This window comes from Lolium perenne, chromosome 2, assembly GCF_019359855.2.
Source record: "Lolium perenne isolate Kyuss_39 chromosome 2, Kyuss_2.0, whole genome shotgun sequence".
NCBI lineage: Eukaryota > Viridiplantae > Streptophyta > Magnoliopsida > Poales > Poaceae > Lolium > Lolium perenne.
In genome coordinates, this window is record NC_067245.2 from 190423787 (window position 1) to 190440122 (window position 16336).

At 43.6% G+C, this 16336-nt stretch overlaps 2 long non-coding RNA genes across 3 annotated transcripts; one reads left to right on the forward strand and one right to left on the reverse strand.

Moving 5' to 3' along the window:
* Positions 1-6583: 6583 nt before the first annotated feature.
* On the forward strand, positions 6584-7543 carry LOC127306851 (uncharacterized). 2 transcript variants are annotated; one of them, XR_007854927.2, is made up of 2 exons: positions 6584-6959; positions 7141-7543. It is a non-coding gene; the product is annotated as an uncharacterized lncRNA (long non-coding RNA). The 2 variants fall into 2 exon arrangements; XR_011752227.1 differs by having other exon boundaries at positions 6584-6948.
* Positions 7544-11104: 3561 nt separating this feature from the next.
* On the reverse strand, positions 11105-15072 carry LOC127306852 (uncharacterized). The gene is made up of 3 exons (XR_007854928.2): positions 14002-15072; positions 11555-13490; positions 11105-11406 (listed from the first exon to the last, which is right to left on the reverse strand). It is a non-coding gene; the product is annotated as an uncharacterized lncRNA (long non-coding RNA).
* Positions 15073-16336: the final 1264 nt, after the last annotated feature.

A 16336-nucleotide genomic window follows, 5' to 3' on the forward strand; every position in this document is an offset into this window, starting at 1 on the left:
CGCCGGAGGCGGAGGGAGCGGCGGCATCTGCCGGGAGCGGGGCGACCTAGGCGTGGCCGCTTGGGGCAGGAACTATGGGCAATTTGCACAAAACTAACCTAAAGTTAAAAAGATTTCGAAAAATGAACTATCAGCGAAATAAATTCACGAATCTAACCCCTCTGTGTCACGCCGTAGGCTAGGGCGTGGCACCCCATTGTGTGACGCCCCAGGCTGGGGCGTCACACAATGGGGTGCCACGCCCTAGACCATGGCGTTGCACTTGCTTTTTGCCACGCCTCAACCCAAGGCGTGGCACTCCATTGTGCCACGCCCCAGCCAACGGCGCCACACAATGAGATGCAACGCCATGGAGACTAGCGTGACACAAAAGGGTTAGATCCGTGAATTTGTTTGGCGGAAGGTTTACTTTTGAAATTTGTTTCAACATTAGGTTATTTTTGTCTAAATTGCCGGAACTATGGGGTGGGGACTGGGAAGGAGGAGAATCAAGGTGGTTCAGGTCGAGTTTTTTTCCTGAGCGAGGTTCACCTCGAGTCGGTCGGCACTCGGCACCGACGCAAACGGGCCAGCGAAGACGCGGCTTAGCTTGAACCAACACGCAATCAGGTGGCCAAAACAAAGCGACAACGCAACATTTTCCAGAGCGGGACCCGCGATAGCGACCCACCGATCAACCAGTGGTGCCGGGAACCCTGGGAGCTTTTTTTTGCGAATTTAGAGAGCTTTATTGATTAATCGACAGGATTACAATCACTCCGAAGAGTATCAACGAGAAAATCTGGGTTATAGTTGATCCACAGACATCTCCTCCTATCAAAACTAGCTCGTTTAGCACGTAAATGGGCAGCTGTATTTGCATCACGCCCAACAAAAAGTATGCTAAAACTAGTAAAAGCCCTCTTAATCTCACTAATCTCTTGACATATAGGCATAAGTTCTGATCTATTCTGGTCGTTGGCATTACATAAGTTGACAGCCATTTGAGAATCACTCTCAATAATCACCCGGTCATAGTTTCTCTCCATAGCATGTCTTGCACCATCAAGGATAGCCATTGCCTCCATAATCAGAGCATTGGCAGCATGGTCATACCATAGTGCTTGCCCTCTAATCATTCTGCCCTGGTGGTCACGGACGATGAAGCCAGTGCTTCCCGCCATTGCAGTTTCCAGGAAACTTGCGTCTGTATTGATCTTCAGCACTCCCTCATCGGGTGCCTTCCATCGCTCCCTTTTTTTTTGGAGCCTTTTCCACCTTTTCTCGCCCAACTTGAGCGAGGTCGAAAGTAGTCTGCATCACCCAGCGTAACTGACCGACCAGTCTCTCCATGTTTTCTAGCGTTTCTCTCTCTCCAGGATGCCCAACACCCACAAAGAACCATACTGGTTTGTTCCTTCGACAGTGTACTGCCATCAATTAAGTCCATAGCCCATGATCTTGGATACAAGGTTGGAACTTTGATACCCATGGATTTCTTCAATTCCGACCAGAAATTCTTAGCCCATGTACAGCTGAACATAGCATGCTGGATAGTTTCTTCGGGCACGCCACATGCTTCACAAAAGCCAAGTTTGTCCATATGGCGCTCTTTAAGAATTTGTCTAGCAGGGACAAATCTCTTCATCACCCTCCACCAAAAACATCGGACTTTCGGTGGAACTGGTAGCTTCCACAGTCTCTTCCAACATGCATTATGAACCTCTCCTGAACCCGATGGTTGTATAGCTTGTTGATAGGATGAAATTAACCAATATGCAGATCGGACTGAAAAAACTCCATTTTTTTCCTGTGTCCATGCCCACTCATCTTCTGCAAATCTCCCTAAGGGTATTTGACGTATAGCACATTTATCTGTATGTATGAAATTTTCCTCCAATTCATCCTCAGACCAGCACATTTGTTCCATGTCGATCAGTTCATCGACCATCGTTGCTTTAGCTCTAGGGAGCTTACATAATGGCCGACCATTCATGTTAGCCGGTATCCAGGGATCATCAAAAATACGAATTGATGTCCCATCTCCCACTCGTTTAATTAACCCTTTGCTAAGGGCTTCTCTACCATGTAGAATTGCACGCCACACATGTGATGAATTCCTCCTACTCTTTGCTGACATAAAGTCCACATTGTGCCTGGGAGCTTAGAGCTCTTCTAAGATACCACTGTTGCTACCGGCAATGAAGCACCCAACCAAGTCACGTATAACAGCTCTTGCCCAACCCTGGGATCTAGCTATTTGGCACATTCTTTTTCTGGGTAGACTAATAACACAATTAAATTTTTATCCTAATAGAGAATACAATTATCTATTTGTTCTTTGACCAAAACTGCCCAATCAATTTTAATCGTTATATCAATCGTATACTACACTCTAAAATATGTAATCCAAGGTATCGTAAAATCTCTCATTTAATAACTCTCCGTTATGTGCCAAATACATGTCTTGTTTTAGGGCGCACCTAGATCTCAGCCGTTTGAGATTAAGCTGAGACTAGCCATAATGAGAGTATCTATGCATACCATGTAGGCAAAAATGTAATGTGGGGCAATAATTAATGAGGAGAGAGGTGAGAGTGATATCATAGGTAGATATCGTATCATAGCACGTCAAACTAGAAAAATTAATAACAAATACATCATATTCACAAATTTCCATTGAGATTCTACAAAACATTAAATACGAAGGACATATAATATCATGTTATGATACTATGCATTGTAGAGATGGTATCATAAACTAGTATCGTATGCATGATACTAGTATATGATACTTCTCATTAGAGCAATTCCAATAGTGTAGCCACCTGTTGGCTATAAGCCAAGTGACATGTCATCTATAGCCAACTTAGAGCCAACATATACAATAGTGAGCTATAAAAATGTAGTACTTAATTAATGTGTGGCCCACCTTTCACTCTCACAAAGTGCCTAGGAGCACGTGTTAGAGCTGGCTCTTGCATAAGAGCTCACTCTCCTTCTCTCTCCTCCTCTCTCTCCTCCAACTAAGTAATAATATACTATTTTAATCCTTATAGTCAGCTGACTAGGACTTATTGTACTTGCTCTTATGACTAGTCTGACATGGGCAGCTGGTATTCTTTGCTTCGTCACTCTGTCTAATTTTTCCGTGTGTTTTCTCATTCTCCGCTTGACTATCCCCACTGGAGTTGGCCTGCACTTATCTTCGTATTCTGGTCATGGGTTCTCTCGACGGTTAGCAAGGGTGCCTAACAATACATCAGCCGAGGAAAAATACAATGAAAACCAACACCTAAACGTGAAGGTTTCACACCGATTGTAATCTAGTCCTAGTTATGCAAAAACAAAAAAGCTAAGTTGCAGCCAATGTGTAAAAAAAATACAATTGGAAAAAATCTCAATTGTAACCCATGTATATAATTATCAAACATTTTTTTTGCAACCCACTTGCGTTCAAAAAAATCTCAATTGCAACTTAGTTGGAAGTGGAAAAATCTCATTTGCAGCACATGTGCGAGTGGAAAAATTTCAGCTACAACTCACATGGAATTGGACAAAATTCAGTTGCAACACATGTACACCAAGAAAAATCTCAGTTGCAAATAAATCACAACTGGAAAAATTTCAGTTAGAACCCTTGTGCAAAACTTCAATTATTACCCATGTGCAATTAGAAAAAATTTAGTTACATCCTACATGCAACTAGAATTAGTTGCAACTAGAGAAGTCTCCATTGTAACATATGTGCAACCGGGAAAATCTTAGTTAAACATATACAAGTTGAAGAATTTCAGTTGCAAGTAATGTGCACGTGAGAAAATCTCAGTTACAAGTCATGTGCAACTGAGCAATCATACAACCAATATGCAAGCGTGAATCACGTCGCAATCGAACGGTTTAAGGGTTGGTCGAGCTCAACTTAAATATCGGTTCGATGAGAAATATCAAAACCAGTTTACATTTATCACATGAGGTGAAGATTTTGCGCGAAATTTTGTTCAACGATACGTGCAACAAGATGTGTGACAAGACAGATGAGGTTTACATTGTATATATATATGCATTTGACGACCTTAGCTCCCTAAGAAAAATCACCATAAGAAAGCCACGATTTATATAAGCAACAGACAAAACAAAATAGGACAAAATAAGGCCACATATCGAATGGTAGCCAGCAGCCATGGAAAGCCCAGCTCATAATAAAACAGCTCCCAGGAGCCCACGGGCAAGCCTGAGAAAAAGGAAGCTACGCGCGGCCTGTACCGACACAGGGATGCGAAAAAGAAGACAATTATTAATGAGCTGCACGAATCTCTACTCACTAAATTCAGTGACTAAAAATCTCAACAACATAGCTGGGCAAACCCCGGGCAGGGACGGCGGCGGCGGGGCTTTCCCCTCGGGCGGCAGTGCCCCTTTCCCTAAGGCGGCGGCGCGGTACCACGGAGTGGCTGCGGCGAGCTTGGTGCGTCCAAGGTGGTGGAAGGGCTCCCTCCGCTCGATGGTGGTGCCCCCTGCGACGGCGCCTTGGGATCTAGGTCCGGCTTGGGTCTTCAGGGCCTGGGCGGGCTTGTGGATCTAAGGTGGTTGCTGCAGGTGGCGTGGTGGCACCTGCCTGCTATGGTTTCCTGGCACCGAGGTGGTGCCAACAGCGGCGGACTACGAGCGGTGGCCGTGGTAATGCACTAATGCCGGTGGTGGGCAACGACTTATGAGGCATTGGTGCCCTTCTCCTCCTGACGGTGGTGGCTAAAGCCATCAGTTTTATCCTCGTCCCCATCTTCGGTCGCCTCTGCATCGGGTCATGGTGTATGGCTGGGGCGAAAGCCCTGCTCGGTACTGGCCACGGCGACGTCTACAGGCGTCGGTTCCTTGTTTGGGGCGTGGTCGTGGCCTTTACTATGTCATCCCTCTCCTCGGTTGCCGGGGAAAACCCTAGGTCCGGTCCTCTGGACCAGGCGGCGACGGCTCCATGGTGTCGTTATCTTCTTGAAGACGTTATCTCGACCATCTAGGGTGAGGCTGATGTGACAATTGGAGGTTGGGGCAGACAATTGGAGGTTGGGGCGAGGTGTTGCGTTGTTGGTGTTGGCCGCTGCCCAAGGCTTGGGCTTCGAGGGGGCAATGTACGAGACATGGTGGATGCATCTGGATCGACGTCTTCCCCGAGTCCGTTGGGACCGTACCTTCTTCTCGCCTTCTCCTCTAAGCACATGAGAGGAGGTACATTGGTCCGGATTGCCTTCGAGTTGAGGTCAAGCTTCGGTAGTGTTTGCTTGGTTCGTGACGCGGTCTTGAAACCGTTGTTTGCCGCTCGGTAATGTATCGTGGTGTGTAGTGTGTACGTGGGGTTGTACCTTTCTTGGCGTTGTATCGGCCGTTTTGATTAATGCACCTTCCTAGGTGTATTCTCGAAAAAAAATCAATGCAATTTGTCAAGTTCTAGAAGACGGATAGTTCAGTCCACTGCAACACATGACAATCAAACTATTTGGTTTTCTTTGAGCGCCCACAAGTGATGAACTAGATCATTTGTAGCTCTAGATGAACATGTTCATCATGGATTTTTTTTTTATGCAGCGAGCAAGTCAGCGAACTACGCAGGGACCATGTAGATATCTGACAAATCAATAGCTAACCAAGAATCCAAGATGCAAATTGTACTGGACCACGCTCAGGTTTGTTCAGAGGAGTATGTTGAGACGCACGCACGAATGTAAATTCAGAGTTTCGGACTATATGAGCATAAACGCAAGAGATATTTTGGGCAGGAGTATATTCAAAAAGGGGATTTGCTTTAAATCTTAGTCACCTCATTAGCCATTAGATTTTGTCCAAGTACTAGTTTATGTTTTCCGTATCGCTGTGTGGTACAGCCGTACGGCCGCGGACTGGTGGGAGCTGCCTTGTCTTCAGCTTTGCTTTCCATGGCTGCTGAATACCATTCCATATGTGGCCTTATTAAAAATTTTGGTATTTTTTGGAAAAAAAATCTTGCCTTTCCCATGTACATATACAATGTAAAACTCATCTGTTTTGTCACACATCGTAGCATGTCTCGTTGGACAAAATTCCGCGCAAAATCTGCACCTCATGTGATAAATGTAAACTGGTTTTGGTATTTCTCATCTAACCGATATTTAAGTTAGAGCTCAACCAACCCTCAAACCGTTCGATTGTGATGCGATTGGCGCTTGCGTATTGGTTGTGTGATTGCTCAGTTGCACATGAATTGTAACTAAGATGTTCTCACATGCACATTACTTGGAACTTAAGTTCTTCAACTTGTACGTGTTCAAATAAGCTTTTCCGGTTGCCCATGTGTTGCAGCTGAGATTTCTGCAGTTATAACTAAATTTTTTCTTGTTACAGGCTAAAAAACTTCAATTGCACATGGGTCGCAATTAAAATTTTGCCAGTTGTAAAAAATTCTCACTTGCACGTGGGATGCAACTGGAAAATCTGAGATTTTTCTGGATGCGCGTGGGTTGCAACAAAAAAGAACACTTTTCCTAGTTTACAGCTAGCTGTTTTAAAATTTGTGAACAGTCACATTTTAAGGGTCCGATCTGTGTTCTTCTGTCACGAATCTCGGCGCCGCGTTGAGTCTTTTTCCCCCTCATTTAGGCTGGTTTGGCCTTAGTCAACATACCTTTTCAGGATTATTTATTTTTGGAATTTCATTTCCCCGTAGTCTCCCAGTCTGTCTGCACTGCCTCGGGAGAGAAAGGGAGCAAACAGAGGCGCCATGGCGGAGAGGTCGGCGGCGACCCCGCAGCCGGTGCGACCGGCAGAGGAAGGGAGTGCTGCTGCGCAGGCCGGCGCCACTTCCTTGGAAGATGGAGGTGTCTCCGCAGCCTTCTCCGGCAACGTCGGGTTGCGCTGTGGATCGGGAGTTTGTTCGATCTGCGGCGGCGAGGACAGCGATTCGCGATAGTCGAAGTCATGACCGCCGCTTTTGAGACGGTAGTTTCGATGTGTGTTTTTTCTTTCTGCATATGTAGTCTCTGATTTCAGTCTATCTCTAGCTTCTGTGCGTTTTCATTTTCGGGCAGTGTCGCCGGTTACCTTGTCGGTGCTTGGTCTGCGGTAGTCAGTGATAATTTTGTGAGGTGTGGGTAGTTCGATTTTTTTTATGAGGTAGAGATGTTGCTGTAGGTGCGGAGCCGATGCCACCAGCCGCTTCACTGTCATGGCAAACCTGCAGAGTGCAGTGTTGAAGACGAAGGTTGTTGAGCACTGAGCAGGAGTCCGAGCTCGCCGATGTTGGATTATGGTTCATACTAGTTTAATTTCATCTGTGTTTGAGTTCTCTGTTGCTGAGCTCCATCTATAGTTTAGGTTTCAGGTTTGTTGTATAAGATTGTTTAATTTATATTAGGACTTAGTTTATTTTGAGGGTATATTAGTCTTACTTTTCTTGAGCAGATTTCTCATGTTTTCATGGTGTGCTCACGCCTTGAATACATTAGGTTTTAGTTCTGTGGTTTCAGCATGATTTTTTTCATGATGTATGATTCTATTACTTACTTTTTTTAGAGGTATTCTGTTACTTACTTGATTGTGGGTTAGTTTTGCACTTGAGATTTCTATAGGTTGTCAGCATAGTTTGTGTTCTCAGTGCTAGTAGATGGCTGCTGCATCCAAGTTGGGCAAGAAAGTTGCTGGGCTAGATAAGAAAAGGTAGCTAGCTTCAGAACGAGTAGAGAATTTCCATCCAATAATTTTGTTTCTGGCCATTGGAATCGATCTAAGTTGAGCATGGTTCCCTATTCTTCTCGTGCATGTACTGGTACTAGTGACAAATAGTTTTGCACCTCCAGCTCAAATTAAGGAACGCAATGCCTAGTAGTAGTTGTTGACAGCAAAACAGAGTGCTGAACACATGTGGGTTGCAAATTAGCTGACAACTCTGTAATCAATCAAAGATTTCTAGCTGATGTGCTAGATCCATCAAGACAATATGCACTGGTTATCAACTGCAAATGGAGAGAACTTCAAATTCTGCAACCCAGGTTGATTCAACCAATGGAGTGCTGAGTTCAGAACCATCAGTATCACCAGCGATGACGATATCGGTCTGGATGGTGCTCCGGGCATTGCCGCTAAAGCAGGTTGGTGCACCGACATCCGGCCTCAAACTTGGCAAACTTTCTAGCTGTGTGCTTTATCTTTATTAAAAAAAAATTGGTTGTCCCTAGGAATATCCTGCTAGATAGGAAGCAAATGCTTTAATACATATAGCATTCGGCCGTCGACAACAAGTCAAGAGCTTGGTTCCTGGATTTCTTGTGCGTGAGCTTTTAACATGCAAATAGCTAGCTAAGCTAATGTAAGCTTATAGCCGCTCTGGGTAACGTTCAAGATAGAGGCCTTTTAAACAAGCTTGAAGCTTGCCTTCCTCCGCGCTTATGATAACATGCTGATACATCCAAAGCAGAGACAAGAACGGCTCTCGGAAGATCGTGCGCCACAACACCATTTTCTCCAAAATGAGACTGTGCATCAAAACTAGCATCTTATTGAGGTTTCGTTCTTCAGTTAGTGATTCTCAGATTGTCAGTTAATTTCTTCAGTTTTCATTTTCTATATAATGACCTTACTCTTCATTATTTGCATTCTCAGATTGTCAGTGTGTTACCATTTTATTGTCCTTTATTCTCTTTGGTTCAGTGGTTAGTTTCTTCAGATTTCTCTCACTTCTGTTTTGAGTTCACTCAGTTTCTCGTATACAAGTTATTTTATGAGTTTCTTTTCCTCAGTTTCTCATCTTCATTTTTTCTTAGTATCGTTTTATGAGTTTTTTTCCTCAGTTTCTCTTATTTATTTCTCATTCTTATTTTTGTTAGGCTTTCATTTCTATTTCTCCAGTGCTTATTATTTAGCTCTTCTTTGGTTCAGTCCTGAATTTCTTGGTCTGTAATTATGGTTTTGTCATGTCTTATTTGCTCATTCAGTCTCAGTTTTTCGTCTCTCCCATTGTATTCATTTTGTAAATAATTACCTTAATCTTCATCATTTGCAATCTCTCAGTATGTTAGTCTTTGCTAAGTGATTCTCTCTTCTATCAGTTAGTCTCAGTAACATTTTATAGTATCCTGACTGTTTTTATTAGTTTTCAGTTTCAAGTCACCATTTTCTATATAATTACCTTAATTTTCATCATTTGCAATATCTGAGTATCTTAGTCTTTAGTTTGTGATTCCATCTTCTATCAGTCAGTATCATTTTGTAGTATCATGAGTGTTTCTTTTTTCAGTCATCCGTTTCTTCAGACTCTTTGTTTATCTAGTTTGTCGTTTTCAAATTGCCTTCCTCTTATTTTCCATGACTTGATGGGTGTTCAATGGAGTAGTAGCAGAAAAAGCATGTAGCAGTGACATTCTGGTTTTATAACAAGATGTTGTTGGAACTTCTGGTTTGTAAGTAAGGTTGTATGCTCGGTAGTGACAGAGTATCAAGCAGCATTCAGAATTTTAAATGATGACCAAGTTACACTCAATCACAGTTGCTATATGCTGTCCTCATACCAACTTTATAGGTTACACATGCAGGCTAGGATTTTTGTTACAATGTAACCAAACTGAACAAATCTATGTCTAGACTCACTATTCAAAGCTTTCTTGGGGCAATGCATGCTTTCAACCGAAACTGGTATCTTGAGTTTAGCTCAGTCACTCAGCATTTTATTTCCAGCATTCATTTTGCTGCTCAATTTATTTTTAAGAGCTGGTATCTGTAGTTTAGTTCAGTGTACCTCAGTCATATAATATTTAGTATTTCACTTTGGTGTCACTGATGGTTTAGTCAAGGAGTGAAACGTTGGTATCTTTCTCTTCAGTCTTTAGTGTCTGTGTCTTCTCTTTTTTCTTATTATTTGATTTATTGATTTCTTATTGTTGAACTCAATGTTCAATTTTTCCCAGCAGCATGTCAGTTAGCGCCAAATTGAGTAGGTGATACTTGGTTTGTTCAATTATCTTGCTTCTCGCGAGCGCGGAATCCCTAGTTGCCTTTTTTTTTGCAGCATGTCAGTTAGCGGCAAGCTGGTTGGAGACACTTGGTTGCTCAGTTATCATGCTACCCGAGAGTGCAGAAGCCTTGGTTGCTGGTTGTGAGTATGGTACTCCTTTATCCTTTGTTTCCCCCTTTTTTGTGCTCTGATTTCATATTCTATTTAGCTCGCCTTCTCTTTTGCTTGGGGCATGGTCACCGGTGGGAAGAAGTGGGTGAGATGTGCGCTGTTCTGGGGCCTTAGGCTGGTGCCAACGCAGGCGTGAGTGAGGGCGGTAGCGGCGGCGTCGGGGCGAGAGAGAGGCTGGAGTGGGGCGAGAGGCTAGCGCCAGGCGACGGCGCGGGCGCCCGGCGGTAGCGCCCGCTCCCGCCCGGCTAACGCCTGCGTTGGGGGCGAGAGCGGGGCGAGAGGGAGGCGATAGCGGCGCTAGTGGGGGCGGTAGGGAGGCGGTAGGGAGATGGTAGGGCGGAGAGAGAAGTGAGAGCTGGCACTATAGCCCCTGCACTGGCACCGCGGGGTGAGAGTGAGGTGAGAGTAGGGTGATAGTGAGGATAAAAGCTGACGTGGCGGGTGAGAGTGGGGCGATGCATTGGCACCAGCCTTAGGTTGCATGCTTTTTTAACGTGGTGTGAAGCAACGTGGGCTCAGACAATGAGCCGTTGGAACTCCAGTGGGCTGTAAATTGTAAATGGGAAACTCAACGTTCCCTGCAACAAAATCTGTCTGTTTATCGAAACTGAAAACAGACACCTTTTGGTTAATTGAATCATTGCCATTGAGGTTTTGAGTAGTACAGCTGTCATATTCTCATTGGCTTTAAAAAAGTGGCTGTTCCTGAGTTGTAAAACAGATATCTGCTATATAGTCACTCCAGATTTTTCCAATTGCAATTTTCTTAGTTACGCATTGGTTGCAAGTTAGTTTTTTGTTTTTTGTTTTTGCATAAGTAGGGGTAGATTACAATCGGTGTGAAAGCTCCTGGTTGATGTGTTGATTTTCGGTGTTTTCATGCCATGCATATTTATTTTTCCTCGGCTGATGTATTGTTAGTCGCCCGTGCTAACCAAGTCAAGAGAACCCATGACCAAAATACAAAAAAAAATGGACCCGGCTAGCCAGCATCCGGTACTGGTTTGTCCATCTCAGCATCCGGATGCTTGTTTGTCCAACCCAGCATCCGGATGCTGGTTTGACCGATTCAGCACCCAACCAAGAAAAGAGATGTTACACGTAAGGTACAAAACAACACAGTGCAGGGCGTGAGATGTGCTTGGCAAACTACTCCATCTCTTCTTCCTTTCTGCACAACAAACTACTATTCCAGGTCTTCTTCTTCCTTCAGAACTCCATGGATATCTCGATTTGACTGAAAATTGCGAGTGGATCACAAAAAAATACATATTCTGTTCCTGCAAGAAAACAACTTAGCATCAATGATAAGGCAACTTCAATATTACCTAGAAAGCAACTTAGCATCAATGTTTAGAAAAGTTAAACATTATTAGAAATCAACTTAACAAGGGAGAAGTAAGTTAATTAAATGGATAATCAACTTACCTTGGCCAGCAACAAACGGCGGGCTTCCGCTCGCGCTAGGCATCGGGGGCGCCACCAGGCGCCATGACCTCCACCACTACCTCGCCCGAGATGGTACTAGGTACGCTGTCCAGCATCCACCGCTTCCTGGTACATCTTAGCAATATCACAAATAAGTACCTTAAGCATGTTGACAAGGCAACTTAATTAGACCAGTAACCAACTTATGCATGTTGCTCGAAAATGAAAACCAAGATAGATTGTAGATACACATACAACTTAAGCATACTGAAAATAGAACTTAATTAATTTTCCGTTTCAACTTAAGCATGTTGACAAGGCAACTGACTAAACCAGTGAATAACTTATGCTTGTTGCTCAAAAGGAACACCTACAGAGATTGCGCCAATACCCACAAACTTAAGCATGCTGGAGGAATCAACTTGATTAATTTCAGTATACTCAACTTAAGCATGTTGACAAAGCAAGAAATAAAATCAGTAGACAACTTATGCATGTTGCTTAAAAGGAACACCTAAATAGATTGTACCGACACCCAACAACTTGAGCATACTCTAGGAATCAACTTAATTTATTTCAGTATACTCAACTTGAGCATAGTGATAAAATAACTTAATTAAATCTCTAGACAACTTATGCATGCTGCTTAAAAGAAACAGCTAATAAATTTTACGGATACCAACAACTTAAGAATGCTCGAGGAATCAACTTAACTTATTTCAGTACACAACTTAATTATAGATATAAACCAATTTAATTAAATCGCTAGACAACTTATCCATATAGCTTAATAGGAATCAAAAGAACTAAAACTACCCCCATAAAAGTATCTGTAATAGTTAGTTGTGAGTAATATCCGGAACTGATCCACTCTGTAGTTCATACTCTTGATTCATAAATTCAATGGCTACATTTTTCCATCTCGCAATAGTTGAGAGTTTCATGTATGTGTCTCTCATCCTTAAACACATATCTGCTGGGAAGTTTTTGGACGAGGCCATGGAAGGCTCCCTGCTACGCCTCAGCTTCTGGTAAACGCAAGCGGGAACGCTTGTTCGTCTCTTTTGTCATTTTTGTGTTACCAGATTTCAAGTTTGTTTGCTAGAAAAGCAAGTTTCAAATTAAATTCCTTACTAAGCTAAGGAACGCCATTGGTTGTTTAACCAAAAATTAAATGCATGGTGGAAATAAAGTTAGTTAGGTTGTGTAAAACAACTTATCTAGTGTAAGAAAGCAACTTAGCCGGATGACAAGAAAGAACTCAGTTAAATCGGTATACTACTTCGGGGCATGTCAATTAATTCATTATACTACTTGTGGGTTTCTAGTAGTAACTCGAAAGTAAACCAAGTTGAAAAGAACAAAAACAACTCAATGAAACCAATATACAACATAACTATCTTGCTACAAAAGAAGTAGTTGATGTGGGTTGCATTTTGCTAATGTGTGTTCAGTACACAACTTAAGCATGATAAGGAAACAACTAACCCATGATCAGTACACAACTTAGTTAGATGCAGCAACAAGCTTCTCCATGGTCATTACTAGAATATTAAAAATAAATTCTAGTGAACATTCTCATTTTTAAATATGTTAGGATTGGATCTCAATGCTCCCTCAGCTGAAGATTTTGGCATGAAAGCCATGGAGCCGCAGTTTTGCACTCAAGCTGCCGCACAAGAGATGGTTGGCAAATCTCCAAAGCCAAATATACATGACCAAGGAGCAGTGGTCGGTGGTTACGATGAACAGTGGCAGGGGGCGCGTCACCATAGGCCACCACACACTACAGTCAACCAAAGCAATCCCAGAACTACATTACACATAAAATCTACAACATACCCTAACTTGAAAGAAAGAGTTCCTGACGAAGCTGGCATGAATGAGGAAGTTGCATCCAGTACACATGAATCGTTTATTGGGATGCGTTTTGACACTGTTAAAAGTGAAAGAGCACATTATAATGCTTATGCTGAAAAAAATGGTTTCTCTATCAAGTCGCATACATCAAAAAAGAAAAGCTCATAAAAATGAACTCGGAAAAATGAGAGGGAAGTAAAACAATTTAATAACTGAGAGAAAGCAACAAAATATTCATGACATGGGCAACTCAGCTAACCACAGTATCCAACTACCTACAATGTGAAGCACCAACTGAAAGAAAAACATGACTAACAAGAAAACCAATTTAATAACTCTCTATTGTGAACTTGAGCATCTGAAAAAACCAACTAACTTAAAAACATGGGACAACTTTTTTGGTTGGCTGAGGGAAAGAAAAACCTAGATATAATGTAAATCACAACTTTTTAGGGGTAAGAATCAACTTAACTAAATTCAGTACCAACTTAACAGTAATAGTAAAAACAATTTACTTAAAACCTTGAGCAAACTTATGCATGTTGATGACAAAGAAAAAGCGCAAAAAGTTACACGTGGGTTTATACCTCATAGGAAAAAACCACATGGCAACTTCGAAGATACAAATTCTTCGGTCCTTTTGATCCCAACAAAAAGACCATCTCTTATGGTGGATCCACCGAAGCATTGCATCCTACGCTTGACCCGGTTCTCCAAATCAAAGCATAATAGTGCTGGGAAGCAATCAAGATACTCGAAAGAGTATCCGAGCTCCAGCTCCAGAGTGATGTATAGCTCAACTTCTCATTGAGCATATCTTTGCCATGGATCAGTATCTTTGGGAACACACTCACTATCTGACACAACATCTTGTACTCCGCCCCTCTTTCGAGGAGGTAGTCAAATCGCTCTAGCATCATTTTCTGAGTGTTCTGCAAAACATGGATTACGTGTGTGGCTATCTTGTTCGCACCATACCCGATGCTCATCAAGAACTCCAGTATGACGTTCACAAGCTGCACATTCTTTTCCAATGTGCACCACTCAACTAATTCAGCCAAGGGGAAACTGCTAACGCAAGATGAAATCATACACATCATGGGCACCACGAACATTTACACGAGATCTACTTCCCTATGGTTTGAATCGGCGCTAGGGGGCATGGACACACAAAAACGAACGGGAATTAATTACCGCCAGATAAATCCCCATGGAATTCGTGCGTATATGGGCGTGAATTGCATCTCAACACGGGAATAACACGTGATTGAGGAAGATTCGCACTGGGGAATACCTTTGTAACTCGACGTCGGCAAAATCCTTCGCAGACCTTCGTCACCTCGCACCCTGTCATCGCGCACGACTATATCTCCGCCGTCGCGCGCTTCTGGCTCTCCGCCGCAGAGCTCGCCGCCCGACCGGTAGCCTCGCTTCCCGACGTAGAGCTCGCCGCACTACCGCGCGGCTCGCCCTTCGCCGACGAGCGAGCCTTCCTCCCCCGCGCTCTCTCCCTCCACCGACGAGCAGAACGCGTTCTCGCGCGCTCGCGCCCTCTGCCAACGAAATCGCCATCCTAATCGCCGAGATGAAACCCTAGCTGGGTGGAGAAATGGGGAATTGCTTCCACGGGAGAGAGAAGGGGCGCTAGGCCATTTGGGAATTTGTCAAGCCCAGGTGCTTTTCGGTCGGACCGTCTCTCCTCGACGCGGCACGAGATCGAGCCATCCAGAACGCATCCAACGACCGAGAATCGAGTGCTCGGTTTGACACGGGGCATCCAAGCGCTTTTTAGCACTTGGGAAAAAAATTGTGCATGCCAATTCCAGTCTGGGATAATCAAACGGAGAAGGAGAAAACACACGGAAAAAATGGACAGAATAACAAAGCAAAGAATAGCAGCTGCCTGGTGCGCCCTAAAACAAGGCATGGATTTGGCACACAAATCTAAAGTATGGATACTTGTGATCGATCGCAATTGTTGAATCGATCGAATCGATCACCACATTATCACTTTGAAGAAATCAACGTGGAATTGAATAAATCTATCTATGACTCTGCCACGTCGTCCCTTTGGATCCCCGACGTAGTAGTCATCAGTAAGACGAATGAGAAACCAATTACTCCGTACATGTGAAGACAATGACGAAGCCTATGCTCCCTGCGACGGGCGCGACGACAGCGAGCTTGGTCCCAGGGCTGATGTAGTCGAAGAGTACGAAGAGGAGGAGGGAGATGGCAAGTAACGCCAAACATAGGAAGTGCAGCATGCACATGGCCGTGAACCTGGTGAACTGGCTGCGCTCCGCCACCTTCACCATGAGTCCATCGTCGTTGGGGTCAGGGTTCTCGACGTGGGCCATCAAGATCTATGTCTCATTTGGCTTGGCTAACCCTCGATCTGGAGATCTAGCTAGTAGGTCGGTGAGTACGTGCGGTAGATGAAGATCTAGTTAGCATGCCTAGAGTCGTTCCTTCAAGATATAGTATATATATAGAAGGGCTCCTTTTCCTTACTTATCCATTTTTTTGAACTACCTAAGTAATTTAGACGGAGAGTTGTTACTGGAATCGCGCAAGGCTAGCTGGCTCGTTGCGCCAAAGGCTTACTTTCTAGACTAACATAAAAGATGAATGCGTTCTAGAAAATAGAAGTAATGTACCGACAGATGGAATTTAATAGACCTGAACAATTTACGCAACTCAAAACCGATGGATAATGAAAATAAACCGACACCTACAAATTATGGGAACTGCATGCCACCGCTGCCACCGGAGTAGGCCACGCTAGTGGCGGACCTTGCTTTAGAGCATCTTGAGACACGCGGCTCCCAAAGAGGTCTTATATATTGTAAACATGCATTACTTGTACTGTATTTCATGACGATGTCTATATATACATGACGATGTTTGTGGTTTCTTGAA